Source organism: Anser anser (genome assembly GCF_964211835.1).
Source record: "Anser anser genome assembly, chromosome: 3".
Classification (NCBI taxonomy): Eukaryota; Metazoa; Chordata; class Aves; order Anseriformes; family Anatidae; genus Anser; species Anser anser.
The window spans coordinates 64414593-64432273 of record NC_139722.1 but is presented as its reverse complement, the minus strand read 5'-3'; the positions used below and the strand labels follow the sequence as shown (position 1 = coordinate 64432273).

Here is a 17681-nt window from a genome sequence, read left to right as displayed (position 1 = left end):
TGAAAAGAGCCTTATATTCCTCCCAAGTGGCCAGCCCCTCCTTCCATGATCTGTAGACTGTCCTCTTCCACTTGAATTTGTCCAGCAATTCCCTGTTTAACCATTCAGGTCTCCTGGCTCTCTTTCCTGACTTCCTGCCTGTTTGGATGGTCTGTTCTTGAGCTTGGAGGAAGCAGTCCTTGAACACTAACCGGCTATCTTGGGCTCTTTTTCCTTCAAGTACCTTTTCCCATGGGATTTCCCCTAGCAAATGCTTGAAAGGGCCAAAGTTGGCCTTACTGAAGTCCACGGTTGCAATTCGGCTCGGTACTCTGTTCCTGCCACATGAGATCCTACACTTCACCGTCTCATGGTCGATGCAACCAAGGCTGCTCTCAGCCTTCACTGCTTCAACCAGCCCCTCCTTGTTAGCGAGGACAAGATCCAGCAGCACTCTTCTTCTGGTTGGCATATTCACCATTTACATCAGGAAGTTGTCATCAAAAGGAACCTCCTGGACTGCAGATGGCTGGCTGAGTAGGCCTTCTAGCAAATGTCAGGAGAGTTAAAATCCCCCACAATAACCAGGGTCTGTGATTGTGAGGCTGCTAGCAGCTGCCTGTAGAAGGCCTCGTCAACTTCCTCATCCTGATCTGTTGGCCTGTAATAGACACCCACAACAGTATCTCCCATGCCAGCCTGCCCCTTAATTCTTACCCACAGACTCTCAACTCCCTCCTCATCCACCCCTGGACAGTACTTAATACAATGTAGTTGCTCTTTCACGTAAAAAGCAACTCCAACACCTTGCCTTGCTGGCCTGTCTTTCCTGAGAAGGACACACCCATCCATGACCACATTCCAGTCATGTGAGCTGTCCCATCATGTCTCTGTAATTGCCACTAGATCATAGTCTCCTGACCAAACACGGATTTCTAACTCCTCCTGCTTATTCCCTATGCCACGTGCATTGGTGAACAGGCACTTCAGGGAGTGAGCTGAGCATGCCAATTTCACCCTAGGGGGGTGGGATGTCTCCCTGTTTTCATCAATGGAAAGGCACTGCCCCACCGGTGCAAGTACAGCTACAATCCCCTCCCCCTTTGGATATAGTTTAAAGCTTTGCAAACGAACCCTGCTAATTCCTGTCCCAGAGCCCTTTTGCCCCTGTGAGATAAACCTTTCCTACGTATTACTGTCAGGCCTGGTGTCTTATAAAACCAGCCATTATGAAAGAACCCAAACCCCTGCCTGTAGCACCAGTCACATAGCCAATTATTTATGGACCGGATCCTTTTATTCTGTCCCATGTCATGACCCAAGAACAGAAGGAGGGAAAAGAAAATGACTTGCACCCCACATTCTTTCACCAACCATCCCAACGCCTTGAAATCTTTCTTCATTCCCCTCTGACTATGGGATGCAGCTTCCTCCCACCTTCCTGGAAGATCAGTAGTGGGTAGTGGTCTGTCAAGTGCACCAGGCTGGGGAGTGTCCTGGTGATATCCCTGGTGCTGGCTCCAGGTAGACTACAGGCTTTCCTTCAATGAGGGTCAACTCTGCATATTGGGCCCTCTGTTCCTCTCAGAAGGGAATCTCGTACTACAGTTACCTTTCCTTCCTTCCTTCCTTCCTTCCTTCCTTCCTTCCTTTGTTGTCTGTCTGTCTGTCTTTCAGAGGCCGTCTCGAGGCCTCTTCTGATGTGACCTCATAGGCCAGCCTTCCACCAGATCCTTACCTACCTCTCCTTCAAGAGCCAGGGCCTCAAACCTATTAGGGAGGGGCACCTGGGGAAGCGAGGTAGGGAGGGAGGGGGGGTTGCCTGCAGTGCCGAACTGGGACTTGCTTCCAACCCTCCTCATCTTTTTGGTCCCCTCCCTCTGCCTGACAGTGACAGGGCAGGGGCTCCACCACCCTCTGGGGGGCATCCCCCTGGCAAGGGGGTTGCTCCCTCTCTGGCACACCAGGGAGTTACTCCACCATTCAGTCTTCAGCTCACATGCCCTGATGCTCCTTAGTCTCTCTACCTCCTCCTTGAGCTCAGCCACCATGGAGAGCAGACCTTCCACCTGAGAACAGGCAGTCTCCCTGCTCCCCTCCTCCCCCAGCAGCGACAGGCTCAGGCACTCCCTGCAACCAGAGGCCTGAACAGCCATGTCTCTGGGCAGGCCCTCCATCTGGGTCGCCACAGCATTTTTGGAGTGAGCTCTCTGCCAAGTGGACACCATGATAGGTGTGCGATCTCACAGACTGCCAATACATGATGCAGAGCTCTTGCGCCCTGCCACACCAGCTGCACACTGGTGTACACGCGCTGCTGGCCCCTCCCTGCTCATAGTGTGCGGAGACGCATTGCTGCCCTCCCAGAGGCTTTTTCTAGGCAGAGGGCATGGGCGCAGTCGCTGTGGCCCTGGCAACACCCACTCCCTGTCAGCCTCTCTCAGGAGAGCTGGCAGGTGCAGCTTGGTTGCGCTGCTATCCCGGGCCACCTGGGGTGAAGCAAGGGCCCGAGATCCCTCTGTAATTCGTGGTTGGGCGCTGCAGCTGCGGCTGTCAGGTGGAACTTTCTGGGCTTGTTTGTGCCCATTGCCTCTCATCCTCTTGCTGGGCACAACTGAAAAGAGACTATTTCCATCCTGTTGACACCCTCCCTTCTGATATTTATATACACTGATGAGATTTCCCCTCAGTCTTCTCTTTTCCAGGCTAACAGGCCCAGCTCTCTCAGCCTGTCCTCGTGTGACAGGTGCTCCAGTCCCTTAATCATCTTAGTAGCCCTCCTCTGGACCTGCTCCAGTAGCTCTGTGTCCCTCTTGTACTGGGGAGCCCAGAACTGGGCACAGAATTCCAGGTCCTCAGCAGGGCTGAGTAGAAGGGGAGGATCACCTTCCTCAGACTGCTGGCAACACACTTCTGAATGTACCTCAGGGTACCACTGGCCTTCCTGGCCACAAGGGCACATTGCTGGCCCATGGTCAGCCTGCTGTCCACCAGGACTCCCAGGTCCTACTCTGCAGAGCTGCTCTCCAGCAGGTCAGCCCCCAGCCCATACTGGTGCTAGGGGTTATTCTTCCCCAGGTGCAGGACCCTGCACTTGCCCTTGTTGAACTTCATGAGTTGTTCTGTAGATGTTTTAGTTGTTGTAGTGCAGTGCTCACACAAAGCCAAGGACTTCTCTGTTTCTCATACTGCCCTGCCAGTGAGGAGGCTAAGAGTGCACAAGGAGTTAGAAGGGGACATAGCCAGGACAGCTGACCCAGGCTGACCAGGGAGATATTTCACACCATGTAGTGCCATGCTCAGAAATAAAAGCTGGGGTAAAGGAGGGAGACGGGGGTGATGGCATTTGTCTTCCCAAGAAACTGTTATGCATGATGAGTACTGCTTTTCTAGAAGTGGCTGAACACCTGCCTGCTGATGGGAAGTAGCAAATGAATTCCTTGTTTTGCCTTGGTTGTGTGTGAAGCTTTTGCTTTACCTACAAGACTGTCCTTATCTGGTTGCCCAGAGAGGTTGTGGAGTCTCCTTCTCTGGAGATATTCAAAACCTGCCTGGATGCCATCCTGTGCAATGTGCTCTAGGTGATCCAGCTCTGCAAGGGGGTTGGACTGGATGATCTTCAGAGGTCCCTTCCTACCTCAGCCATTCTGTGATTCTGTGATTTATCTCAACACATATGCCCTTGAACTCCTTTCCCCATCCCACCTGGGGAGAGTCAGAGAGTGTCTGTGTGGTGCTGAGCTGCCTGCTGGGGTTAAACCGCAAAAATAATTTTGACTGGAAATTTAAATATGTACTCAAACTATCTGGACATTCAAAGCATACTGATCAGAATTCAGAGAAAAAAAAAAAAACACATATCCACTATCCTTTGTTACTTCTGTGGAACCCATAATTCTTGCCAGCAGCATCATCTTCAAAGAACTCATATTTATCAGCAACAAGTACAAAACAGTAATGTTTAAAAAGTTTCATGAAACTAATACCATGATGTAAAACTACAGCATCATCTCAAACCACTTACAGACCAGTATGTCAGACTACCGACCATTGCATTACTGTGATTATTAGTATTATTTGACCTAATATCCACATTTTCTCCTGATATAAAGGAAGCTTGATAAAACAGAAAAGAAATGCACGTTTTTATTTTTTTTTAGTATTTTCAAGCCTCAGAAAATATGTTACTTCTAGTGTAGTGTAGAAAAATATTGATGATTTTCCCTTGTAATCATATTTTGAAGACTTAAATTTCAGAATGTACATAATTGTCTAAATAAGCAAAGATCCTGTCTGTGTTAAATTCCTAGAAACAATGTCTTTGTAGCCTATTCTCCTAAGGATATGAGTCTTACATGAGCATAATATCCATGTGTTTGTGCATGTGAAAATCTCTCCAACTGTCTCACTTTAAAAGAAAAAAAAAAAAATACAGCATGGTAGGGTTCTCAGTGCGGTTCTATTTCTAGGCTACCAAGTAAAGGAGAGACGTGATTAATGCACCAACAGAGGGGAAAGCAGCAATTATACGGAAGACCTCACAGAGATTCCACAAAGGAAAGAGATGCTATGAAAATCCCAGCTGCATACAAGCTTTGGATGGAGAGTGCGTCTCAGATACAAGATGCAGTCACAAGATACAAGATCGTCTACCTTCTTTGTTACAATGCTTGTTCTTTACCTGTTCATATGAGATTAGTGACTGCCTTGAGGGCAATTTGTGTCAGATTTCTGTTCTAGACATTGCTGTCTCCCTGAAAGAACTCGTTCACACAGGAGTCAACAAATGATATTATGTCTGCAAACACACAGGGTATTCCAAAAGAAGTTGCTAACAGTATTTGTAGGAATAAGGAAGCGTTTTTGCTACAGAACCTAAACTCTGGGCTTGTAAGGAAAGGCTGACCAAAGAGATAACACATCTCTTAACATAAATACATAATAAGATACCATCCAAAATGGAGACATAAATAGTTTTCTAACATAAATTCCAAAATAAAAGAAAAAACTTTATGCATAAAACCATGTTCAACTTGGAGGAAATTGCATTTACTTGTACTGAGAGTTTTCCTGTAAAATAGGGTAAATACCATGTGTGGTGATTAAAGTGTGCTAGGTTTTGCAAAGAGATATTGTTTTAACCACAAGAAAACGTACTAGGTTTTCAGTGTGCTACAAGCTGTGCTGAGGAGATAACTGGGTTATTTGTGAGTGTTAGCAAAAGATTGTCAGGGTTCACATGTTGGGAAGTGGTTACATCTGAAAATATTTTCTCTGTTGCACATCTTCAAGCACGGTTCAATTCACATATAAGCACTGGGGGATGTGAAAATGGAGGAAAGCTAGGTAAAATACTGATACACTTGATACATCAGCAGAGTCAGGGTCTGAGTTTTTCTTTTGAATTTTGGATTCAAAGCCATCAAAGGCGCAAGCACCCTGAGTATCTTAAGGGTGTAATAATCCTTTTCTGTCTGTGGTGGCAAGACAGCTGATTCTTTTGGCTTCCAGGATGAAGACATTCACATTCACTTTCAGTGCTTATGAGAGTAGTTTTCCTGTACTCTATATCTTTTTGTTTGGTTGTTGGCTGCCTTATTGCTAGTTGTTTGGATCATCATTTTGCTGAGAGAAATTCAGGTAAAATTCCTTGGGAAGTTTGTTATAGGAAGCAAAGGAGGAGTGCAACTGTAGCCTGATGGAGACATAGGCATGTTTGGGTACATCAACACTGTGCAACAGACCACCGCACGTGCAGTTGCACTGCAAAAGCTGTTCCCTTCTGCAGCTTCTGACCAGCATCAGGCAGAGTGAATAGGGGGGTGGAACAGAGCCATGACAAGATGCTTGGTCTACAAGGCAGTATTGTCCTGCACTTTTGGCACGGCTTCTAATGAGCACATATATAACCACAGTAACATGGCTCTACTGCTTGCAGGTTCAACGTTACTGTAGATAAAGGGTCTCTCCATTTCTCCTGAGGGGCACATATATGATAGCCAATTCCTGAATCCTGTCTTTCTAGGCTTATATAACTGTGCATTCTGTTTGAAATTATGTACATTCCCTGAAGTTTATGCAGAATCTTTGATTATGGTACCACAATGAAAACACTGTATATACTGATGTTATGCAATAAATGAAGAATATTGTTTAACCTAACAATTCGAATAACAAAACTAAAGCAGCAGATGCTATATGGGAGATGTATAGACGCTGTACACTTTCAGCAGACACTCACTTCTTATATTAAAACTTACTAAATCATCTGCATGTCTCTATTAAGAAAAAGCATGTAAATCACTCTAATATCTGCCCCAAAAGTAATGAAGCTGGAAAATCTGTATGCTTGAATGCAGGTCAATGCTTCCAGCTGCTTGGGTTTCCTCAGAGATGTCCAACTACTGCCAGATCCTTCATTCCTACCCTGAGGCCCAGAGTGGATTCAATCCCTATAGAAATCAGAGAAGACCGTGGCAAATGTGTGCATCTTGCCTCAAGAGTAGCGTAACATATCAAATAATGCAAACAACATAAAACTTGACACAATTACATCTTACTAAATATGTATTTACCAGTCATCATGTTGGTAGGTCAAAGAGATCTGGCTGTGGCTATGTCAGAGCAATCACTCAGACTAAAGTGATTACAATGGTATCTGTAGATCTCAGACAGGTATATAGGTAGACCAGCAAAAAAATATTTCATTATAATAGTTTTCTAAAGTGACTAGCAGTAGTGGGGAAGGGGATTGACTCTTTTCTGGGGATTCATTTAAAGAAACATATTAAGAAAATGTTAAGTTCCACCTCAGTGAGAACCAGGCTCCTCAAACGACACATAGGAAACCACTAGTCACCTTTGAAAATCCTGGTTAATCTTTTTTTTCTTTCTTCTTTTTTTTCCCTCCTACACTTGTTAGCACATAGGTCACATGCTATTGTTGAGATATTTGAACATAATTAGCCATTGAATTTATAAGAAGAAGCTGTGTTTTAAATGGAGCAATGAAATGGAGAAAAAAACAGAATCACCTGCCAAATCAGGTCTAAATTTGGAAATACTATATAGTTTTTGCAATTTCTTTCATATATATATATATATGTTAGGTAATTTTGTCGCACACTCAACAGAACATTATGTCGTAAAAACTGACCAGATCACATTAAGGAATAGGAGCAGTAAATATAAAGCTGAGCTCAGAAATGAGAATTAAAACTTTTAAATTTTATTCTCAGTTGTCCAAAATCAGTTTTTCCAACTGACTCACATCCATCACTTTGGAGCCACGGAACACAGAAGAGCTTCCATTTGGGAATGAATAAAAGGCTCAAAAATGTATAAAGACATTCAGGTGTCAGAATATCAGATTTGAGACCACGTTCTGAGGAACCTGAAGATGTACAACTCCATGGGACCAGATGAGATGCATCCACGAATCCTGAGGGAACTAGCAGATGAAGTTGCTAAGCCACTATCCATCATACTTGAGAAGCTGTAGCAGTCTGATGAAGTTCCCACTGATTGGAAGAAGGGAAGCATTTATTAAAAGGGAAAAAAGGAAGACCTGGGGAACTACAGGCCAGTCTCACCTTTGTGCCCATCAAGGCCACAGAGCAGATCCTCCTGAGAACTATGCTAAGATGCATGGAAAATAAAGAGGTGACTGGTGACAGCCAGCTGGAGCTCCACTAAGGGCAAATTGGGCCTGATAAAGTTGGTGGCCTTCTACAATGGGGTTAACAGCATTGTTGAATAGGGGGAGACAAACTGATGTCATCTACTTGGACTTGTGCAAAGTATTTGACACTGTCCCACATGAAATCCTTGTCTCTAAATTGGAGAAATGTGGATTTGATGGATGGACTACTTAGTGGATAAGAAATTGGTTGGATATTTACACTCAAATTGTTGAGGTCAGCAGCTCAATGTCCAAGTGGAGATGAGTGATCAGTGGCATTCCTCAAGTGTCAGTACTGGGACTTGCGATGTTTTGTGGTGTGGTCAACATTCTGGAGGAGAGGGATGCCATCTAGAGGGAACTTGACAGGCTTGAGAGGAAGTCACATGCAAACCTCCTGAAGTTCAACACCTGCACCTGGGTCAGGGCAATGCCAAGCACAAATACAGGCTGGACAGAGAATGGATTGAGAACAGCCTTGAGGAGAAGGACTTGTTGGTCAATGAGAAGCTCAACATAAGCCAGCAATGTGAACTTGCAGCCCAGAAAGCCAACCATATCCGTGGCTGCATAAAAAGATTTATGGCCAGCATGTCAAGGTGATTCTCCCCCTCTACTTTGCTCTCGAGACCCCACCTAGCGTACTGGGTTCAGCTCTGGAGCCCCCAGCACAAGAAGGTCATGGACGTGTTGGAGGAAGTTCACAGGAGGACCATGAGGATGATCAGAGAGATGGAACACCTCTCCTATGAAGACAAGCTGAGAGAGTTGGGGTTTCTAAGCCTGGGGAAGAAAAGGCTCTAGGGGGACCCCATTCCAGCCTTCCAATACCTAAAGGAGGCCTACAAGAAAGCTGGAGAGGGACCCTTTGTCAGGGAGCATAGTGATAGGGCAAGGAGTAATGGTTTTAAAATAAAAAGGGTAGATTTAGATTAGATATAAGGAATAAATTCTTTGCTCAGAGGGGGATGAGGCACTGGAATAGGTTGCCCAGAGAAGTTTTGCATTCCCCATCCCTAGAAGCATTGAAGGCCAGGTCAGATGGGCTTTGAGCAACCTGGTCTAGTGGGAGGTGTCCCTGCACATGGCAAGGAGGTTGGAATTAATTGATCCCTAAGGGTCCCTTCCAACCCAAACCATTCTGTGATTCTACGATTAAAAAATGAGCCCCCAGGTGAGACAGTCAAAATGAAAGCTTAGCCCGAAGATATCATAGAATCATAGGATCATTAAGGTTGGAAAAGACCTCCAAGATCATCTGGTCCAGCTGTCACCCTACTACCAATGTCACCCATTAAACCATGTCCCTAAGCACCATGTCCAACCTTTCCCTAAACACCCCCAGGGATAGTGACACCGCCACTTCGCTGGGCAAACCATTCCAATGCCTGACTGCTCTTTCTGAGAAGAAATCTCGCTTAATTTCCAATGTAAACTTCCCCTGGTACAACTTGAGGCCATTCCCTCTAGTACTATCACTGGTTATCTGTGAGAAAAGGCTGACCACCAGTTCCCCCAGCCTCCTTTCGGGTAGTTGTGTAGAGCAATAAGGTCTCCCGTGAGCCTTCACTTCTCCAGACTACGCAACCATGGTTCCCTCAGCTGCTCCTCATAGGACTTGTGTTCCAGACCTTTCACCAGCTCTGTAGCCCTTCTCTGGACACTCTCCAGGGCTTCTATGTCCTTCTTGTAGTGAGGGGCCCCAAACAGAACACAGTACTCGAGGTGCGGCCTCACCAGAAGTGAGTACAGGAGGACGATCACCTCCCTGGTCCTGCTGGCTACACTATTCCTGATACAAGCCAGGATGCAGCTGGCCTTCTTGGCCACCTGGGCACACCTGGGCTCATGTTAAGGCAAGCATCGACCTACACCCCTTTTCCTCTGCACAGCTTTTGAGCCACTCTGCCCCAAGATTGTAGTGCTGCATGCGGTTGTTGTGGCCAAAGTGCAGGACCCAGCACTTAGCCTTGTTGAACCTCATTCCTTTGGCCTCTACCCATTGATCCAATCCATCCAGGTCCCTCTGCAGGGCCTTCCTACCCTCCAGCAAATCGACACTTCCTCCCAACTTGGTGTTGTCGTCAATTTCTTCTTCATCTGCAAATTTCTTTCTTTTCTTAACTCAAAGATAGGATAATGATCGATCCATTTGGCAAGATTGTTTTTATGAAATAATTAATGTTTGAAAGGATTGATGCATATGAAAAACAATGCGAAATCGTATGTGTCATTATTAAAAGAAAGTCAGTTACAGCTCTAGAGCTCTCTGGAAACTATAATAGTCATTGTTGAACTCAAGTACATATCCACAGTCAGTCATTATCTTTAAGAGAATGCTAGCTTTAAAGAGAAAAATACAGATTTCGAACACTGCTTTACACATTAGCATTTCAATAAAAGTTAAGAGGCCTCACTACAAAATAAATCTGGGGAATAAGAAAAGTAACAATTCTAATATTAATACTACTAATGATCACTGATGACAAATGGTAGGAAAGCTTATTATTTTAAGCAATTGTCCATGACGACTTAACCAAATTTTTAGACAATTGTGTTTGGCTCTACTTGTATCTCTTTCCACTCATGCTGGTCTGGCATAACTTTTAATGGAGAGTAAATGTTAAACTCTGCACATATAGTCATGGAAACTGAATGTAAAGGGCTTAATTCTCTCATTATGCAACTGTGGAATTATGCCAGTGCAGAAATTTGGCTCTTCACACATGCACACACAAGCACTTGGCTGCCAGTTTTTGTGCATAAAGCCAAATGCAAAGCAGAAACAATAACGTAAGTTAGCCAGGCTCATACAAATGACCAACACATTCTGATTACAAATAAAAAATAATCATATAGGTGCATCATTAATACAGTGTAAAATTAATAACATTCCAAAAATAATTTTGTGAAACAAAGGCATTAAAGAAATCTAAATATGTCAGATTAATTTTTCATTGTGCAGTAGTCCTTTATGTGTAGTGGTGGGGTTAGTAGTAATGCAAGGAAGAGCCACAGTATACAACAGCAATGCAGAGCAGTTCTTCAGCAAAACAAGCAAACATAATGGTAAGCCAAACAAAGAGAACAATGAAAAAACAAGCTACCACTGAAGATGTAAGCAGAGCTTAGTCCAAATACAGCAGAACCTAGAAAGTAGGGGCATCTTCTTTAACAAGAAGGTAGCTGAGAATATGATATGGCTGTTGAACTCTGTATTCATGGAGAATTTTAATATATTATTTAAAGCAGGAATAAAAGGTATTTCAACCATACCCAGGACCTGTGCAGGATTCTGTTAGTTCTTGTCACAACTGGAGACCTATTGGGAAAGAAACTATTGAAAATACTGCAGGGCAGCACTGCTAGGCTTCCAAATAAATCTGAGCTATGCTACTCATAGTGAAAGAATGAAAACAACTGTACAACAAACACTTGGTCATTCCTCTTGTGTCACAGTTGGAAATCCATGGATGCATCGGGCTGCCTTGCTGAGAGGGTTAATGTGTCTTTGCACCACCACTCTTAGTCCTAGATGTTCTGCCTTTTCTGTTTCTGACTAGTAGACTGTTGCTGGATGAGTCATTGAGCCTACATTGATGGTATTAATACATCAGAGATAGAAGGCTGGAACACTCTGCAGCAATTCTGGGGTCAGTTACTCTTCAGTCGGCTAAAATTGTCTCCTGCAGGTGACCTCCTCTGTTTACACAGACAACCACTTCAGCAGGGAAAATTAGCTTGTCTGTTTGAAATTTACACACACAAAGAGATACCATTTATCTTCAAAAGCCACAAAAGAAGGGATATTTCAAGAGTACTTTCCTTGTGGAAGACCACTTCCTGGCACTTGTCTGTGAGCATTCCTCTTTTACATGGAATTTGCAAACCTTTCAAGACACAAAAAATCGAGAATGAATTTACAGATCATAGAATAGCTTGGATATCTGTGCAGAATAAATTTTCTATTCCTAATTTTAGAAGAAAAAAAAATATTTGTAATTTACTTCTTTTTTCCTCCCTTGAATTTTCTAGAACAGGATCCTCTCTAGTTTTACACATGTATTATTTCATCAAGTTAACATCAGTGTTTGGGCAGAATGCCACAGTGGAGACTAGGCTGTTTTATTTGCATTTTACAGTTTAGTTAATTCTGAACAGAAAAGGTAATAATTTAGCAAAGTTACACTGTACCAGCTAGAGTTGTCTGAGATTGATCAGAGACACAGAAACATATCCTGGAGCAGCTCAGTCATACAGAGCAGAGCAGCTTTTGTTCACTGCCATTTATTCTGTTTTTCCCAAAGACATTTATTAATACATAATGCAATGGAGCCAAGGCTGACTATGTTCTTTCCTTCCTGCATGATATTTCTATTCCTCCAGGAGAAAAAAGAACAATGCCTTCTGACCTCTTTGCATTGTACACATTTAATAAGAAATACAATCCATTTTTCCATATTACACTTTCAGATTGCCTGATCATTTAATCATCTACCAGAGATATTTATGTTCTACAAAATCAGTAGTAAGAAGTTTCACTTCCTGAAGTGACTTTTCAGTTATCCTTCTCTTGCCAATTTGGACATTACTTTCCAGTGATAATAGGCTATATTGTTTGTCAACATGTATGACAAGAGAAGGGAGTGATAAATAATGATGAATTTGAATTAGTTTGCTAGACCACACTGAGTTCCTTAGACTTAGTGAACAATAAATTCTTTTTCAGCCAGTGTCATATATCTAAAAGCAGAAAATGAAATCCTCCTTTAAAGAATGACAGCTAATACCTATAGTCAAGAGACTTCCAAACCAAAGCTTTTGCTACAAAGCAAATGTGAATTTCCATGGTGAGATAGTGTTACTTCTGCAAATTACATTACTGAGATTATTAATAGAAACATTTTTGTAGCTCTTACATGTTTGAGCAATTTGAAGATTCATTTCAAAACAGAGAAATTAGAACAAAATGCCAAAATTCTGAATAAATTCAGTATAAATATGGCTCAAAATTCAACAGAACTTGGCAAAAAATTACAGAACTGAAATAAAACATGACTTAAAGTGTCAAAATTAAAAAACCTAGTCTATTCTATTTACCTTCCAAAAGAGTTTATCTCAAAAGATTTTTTTCAGTAATAGACAGTTCTTTCATATGAAGTAAAAAGGCATAATGAAATCAGATTTTCATACTTACATACAAACAAACTGAGTAGAAAGACATATTTTTCCACCCTGAAGATAATTAAATTCTTGCATAATCTATTAAAGATGTGATGGAATCCCTCTCACTTTAAAATCAGGACTAAGCAGACCTTGCTAAAAACATTTTATTCTGAAGTTATAGTCATGTTTCAAAATTTATTTGTTAAAGTTTTCCATTTGATAGTTCACTAAAATAAGACTCACTTCATTAATGGTCTTTTCAGGCCTTTATAATATTAATTATAAATCACTCTGCATTTATTGTGTACCAACCGATAAGATATATCAGATTTTGATAAATGTGCATGTAATGGAACATTTCTTTGTAAATTTATTAATATTATCCTATATTTATTAAATTACAAACAAGTAATATGATATTTCAGATGTGGTAAAAGTACATCAATTTAACAATCCCTTATTCACATTCTGTATAGGGCTATGCTATAGAACTTACTGTTTCAAGGAATATCTATTTGAATTATACATTGACATACATCTAGTGTTCATTAAAGTATGTCCTTCTGACATATTTTGAAGCATTTTTTCTCGAGTATTCAGTGAATTATAGTGGCAACTCTCCTGATCTTTCCAGTTCTTAAAAGTTAATTATTATTGCAATCATGAAGAGTCCTTTAGTCCTGTATTTCCAAATTTTCCCTCCCTAGCTTTCAAAGCTCGTCCTGAGGTATTGAAGTGATTACTACACCTTCAATTTACAAGCTTTAAATAGTGCATCTATTACAGTTGTGATAGCATAAATATACAGGGAAGGAGGAATTTGACCAGAGTCCATATCTCCTTCAGACTATTGATATTTCTGGGGAAAAAAAAAGAAAAAAAAAGTTCAATTTGGGGATTTATGTTATAACTTGGAATCTTCTACATGCACATATTTATTCTTTCTGTTCTATATGGAAGTTTGAGTTATTTCATATCCTCTTTTTTTTTTGTATTACTTTTATTTTTTATTACATTATTTAGATATTCCTCATCCCTTGTGCGATATTACATAGAAGTCTGAAGTCATTTTACGTTGCATGTCTAAAATCTTACTTGACAGTTTTGTTCACTGCTTGCTAGCAAACCATGAGCAGAATAAGTTATATTTTAGCAAAAACAAAGAAATAATGAATCTAACAAGTACCAAATAAAGCATATAAAGAATAAAAATGTAGCTTGGACATTCATAATAGAAAAGTGAATACGTAAGAACTGAGCTTAGTCCCCCAAACTGTATATTTACCATATAATTTGATGCCAGAGAAAAATAGGCTTAATAAATCATTTAACATATATGCATTAGGTTTACATGAGCATTGCTCTTCAGGCACCAAGGTGCCTGAATCAGAACCAAACCACTGAGGTTCCACTGAGCTCCATCCCTTTGAGGAACACTGGTGTGCTGGTATTCTCCTCAAGGAGGTAGAACAAAGGTTGTACAGTAGTAGAAGCATATTCACAAGAATCCTGTAGTTCACACTGATCACATTTTACTTCATTTAGACCATGAAATATAGGTCAGGTTTTAGTTGCTTAAACAGGTGTTTGGTCCCTTTTGAAACAACCTTGCAATTCCCATCAAATCTCTAGTAGTTATACCAGAAAAGGAGAAGCAGGATATAGCCTTTTAGGTCCTGTGTCATATATGCCAGGCCAATGTAGATGTCTCATACATGCCAGCATGTTTCAAATGGCACTAAGTGTTTATTTTAAGGCAGTTAAACTGAGAAGACAGAGAGCAAAGAAAAACAATGAATGCATTCAATGTCTCAGTTTCTTCCAAACCTTCAAGAATTATAACCATAAGACATCAGTCAGATTCTGCCAGAATGCCATGAGTTTATGCATGGACTTCTTTCGAGAAGTGGGGTCAATCTACAGTGTCTCCAAATACTTTGTTTCTTCCTTACTTGGTCATACAATTGAAAATGTTGTATGTTGAATGTTGAAAATGTATACCATATATATATGTACACCATATATATACCAATATATATACCATATATATACCAAAGTATACCATATATATATTTGACCACACAAAGACAACAACAAGAAGAAACAACAACATAAAAACCTCCTCACTTCTCTCTTCTGCCAGACTTTAAGATATCTGTTGCTAGATTCTCCTTCTAGACTCACCAGCCCTCAGAAAATTCCTTGTCAGAAAGTTCCCAAATGAGCATCTTTAGGAGATCAAAGCTTTTCAGCAGTTGATCTGTTGCTTAGTTACCAACTCCCTGGAGTTATTACTTTGTTTGGAGTTATAACAGCTTTGTCCTGAACAGGAGTCAACATTCTGTCCAAACGGGCTTCCACCTGAAAAGAGGATCATCAGTGTTTAGCAGCCCTCTGATCACCTGTCTTTAAAACTGCAACACAGAAAAGGAAGTAAAAAGATGATAGAGAGGGACATCAATCCCACATACAAGGTATATTTTACAGACTTAACACATGAAGTCATGGAGTATCTCCAGTATCAAACAGAAATTGAAGGTTCTGCACAGACAGGTTCACAAACTGTCATATCACATTTGGAAACAGAAATTAAACTCCTGAAACTCTAACTGTGAAGGACAGCCAAGTCAAAGGTTCTGGCAGTCTTATCTAAAATTTAATATAGAGCTGTTTAATTTAAGATGTTAACATTAAAAAAAATATCTGGAAGACACTCAAGACATTATAAAGCTATGATTTTCCAAATATTCTTCACTTAGTACATCCTTTAATACCATCTTTCTCATACAAATAATTAAGCATTTCGTTTTCTTTTTAAATGTCTTGGGAATTAACATAATGTCAATTTTCTGTTCCAAATTCTGAATGCAAATACGAAAAGAAAGTACATAGTACAAAGGGGCCATATAGTTTTTTTCTACAGACAGGTTGTAGAGGACAAAGGGATTTTGGTGTCAATATCACATTTATTTCCTACTCGGTCTTCACCCTGCAGAATGCAACACCTTTATTACCTTTAATAATGAAAGCCTATTATTTCTGCAAGCAATTCTTGGCAATCCTAGCAAATCCCTCGCATAGTTGAAGTTGAGTATATTTGATATCTGGGTATTTATCATCATTTTAAGAATGAAATAACTGGAACTTAAAGTAAAATATCTCTGTCCAGTTATATTTCTCAAAAACACAATCCTCTGATTCATCAGGAAAATCACCAAGAAAACAACCACACCTTTATATACATATATGCATGGACCATAACAGAATATATTATAAATTTGTTATGCATTTACACTTAGGCCATAAAAGAAAAAACATACAACATACAGTACACAGACACAGATATACACATATATTATATACACTTACTCTTTAATTTATATATATGCATACATACACATGTATATAACGATGTATATTAGTGTGTGTACATACAAAATATACATATATATATAACATATTCTAGCATTACAGACTTGTTTATATCCTAAAAGAGCAATTCACACACACACACAAAAAATCTTATTAATAAAAATCATCATTTTCTCCATTTCCTCTTTTCACAAAATCTGACCACAGCAAAAATAATAATAATAAAATAATAATAATAATAGTAAAATAATTGCTCCTTGTTGCTTTTCTAATCCTTCACACAACACCAGTGGTTTCGAAACACATGTTAATTCTGGATAATTTGCCATAATCTCAAAAGTCCCAGATAGTTGTTAAAGGTAAATAAATAAATAAATAAGACAAAACTATTTACTAAACTTCAAAAGTCATAAGAGACTTTTCCTGAAGTCCTAAGATGCATTTGGCTCATATGTTTTCCTGCTTAAGAAAGAGGGTCTCCTCACAGAAACGCTATCCTCATTTGCAGGACTAAATAAAAGGGTATGCATCAGAAGGTTAGAGAGAACTAGCAAAAGAACTATAATAGTGAAATAACACTGAAATTTTTTCATATTAAATCTGTCATGTGACAAATCTATTAAAAATGGTAGTTTTATCTTGAGATCACTCAACGTGCGATGAAGCTATCTGTCTCTCTTTACACTCATCTCTGCCAAGAGTTCAACAGACTGCAGTTGCATGGCCTCAGAATTCACTGCAAGAAATGAACATTTACTTGACTAAAGACAAGGTTTTATCAGAGAGGAGAAGATAATGCATTACACAGCTCCACATTCAGCAATCAGTGTCTTCTGAAAGCCTCTCTAATCGATGGCACTTCAGTGGAGAAACGTGAAACTTTAATAGACTCCCATTTGCAGTTTCACTCATAACTGAACTGGCATTTGACAGTAGATAATTTAGGTGTGGGGCCACTCAGCAATAGCTAGGCTTGCCAAGCCTGATGTTCAAACTTAATCAGTTGCCACGGGTAGATAGCTGCACATCCTGCGGATCGCAGACCTTCAGAGAACTCAGTGGTGCAGGATATCATTTGCAGAGGGAGCTTGGCTGCTGGAGCATACTCATGGGCTGCTGTGGAGCCACTGCTCAGCAGGACGGAAGGATTTTCCAGCCCAGAACAAAGCCCTGGTTGCAGAGCTGAGATGATGCCACAGCTGTGTGGCCATGATGGGCTGTGGCAAGCTGCCAAGGCCACATTCTCATGCAGATTTAGGCCTGTCAGTGTGCAGTGAACCTGAAATTGGTACAAGGAGTGCAAATGTGGGCCCCTTTTTGGAACAACTAATCTCACCTATTCAACTGTTTGGAGAAATTAACTCGGAACTTTGATCATATATCATAGTGAAGGAAAAGAAAAAAAGAAAAAAAAAAAAAAAAAAAGATTTACTTTTTACCCTCTGGTGGGGTAAAAATCAAAAATGTCTTATACTGCCTCAGA

At 40.8% G+C, this 17681-nt stretch overlaps 1 long non-coding RNA gene across 1 annotated transcript in view; it reads right to left on the bottom strand.

Annotated features, from left to right (window-relative positions):
• Positions 1 to 7055: 7055 nt before the first annotated feature.
• Positions 7056 to 17681, bottom strand: part of LOC310896282 — a 56078-nt gene continuing 45452 nt past the window's right edge. The window contains exons 6-7 of the long non-coding RNA XR_014581341.1: positions 15011 to 15187; positions 7056 to 11550 (exon numbers count right to left, since the gene is read on the bottom strand). This is a non-coding gene — a long non-coding RNA (uncharacterized lncRNA). The remainder of the gene's footprint in view (positions 11551 to 15010; positions 15188 to 17681) is intronic.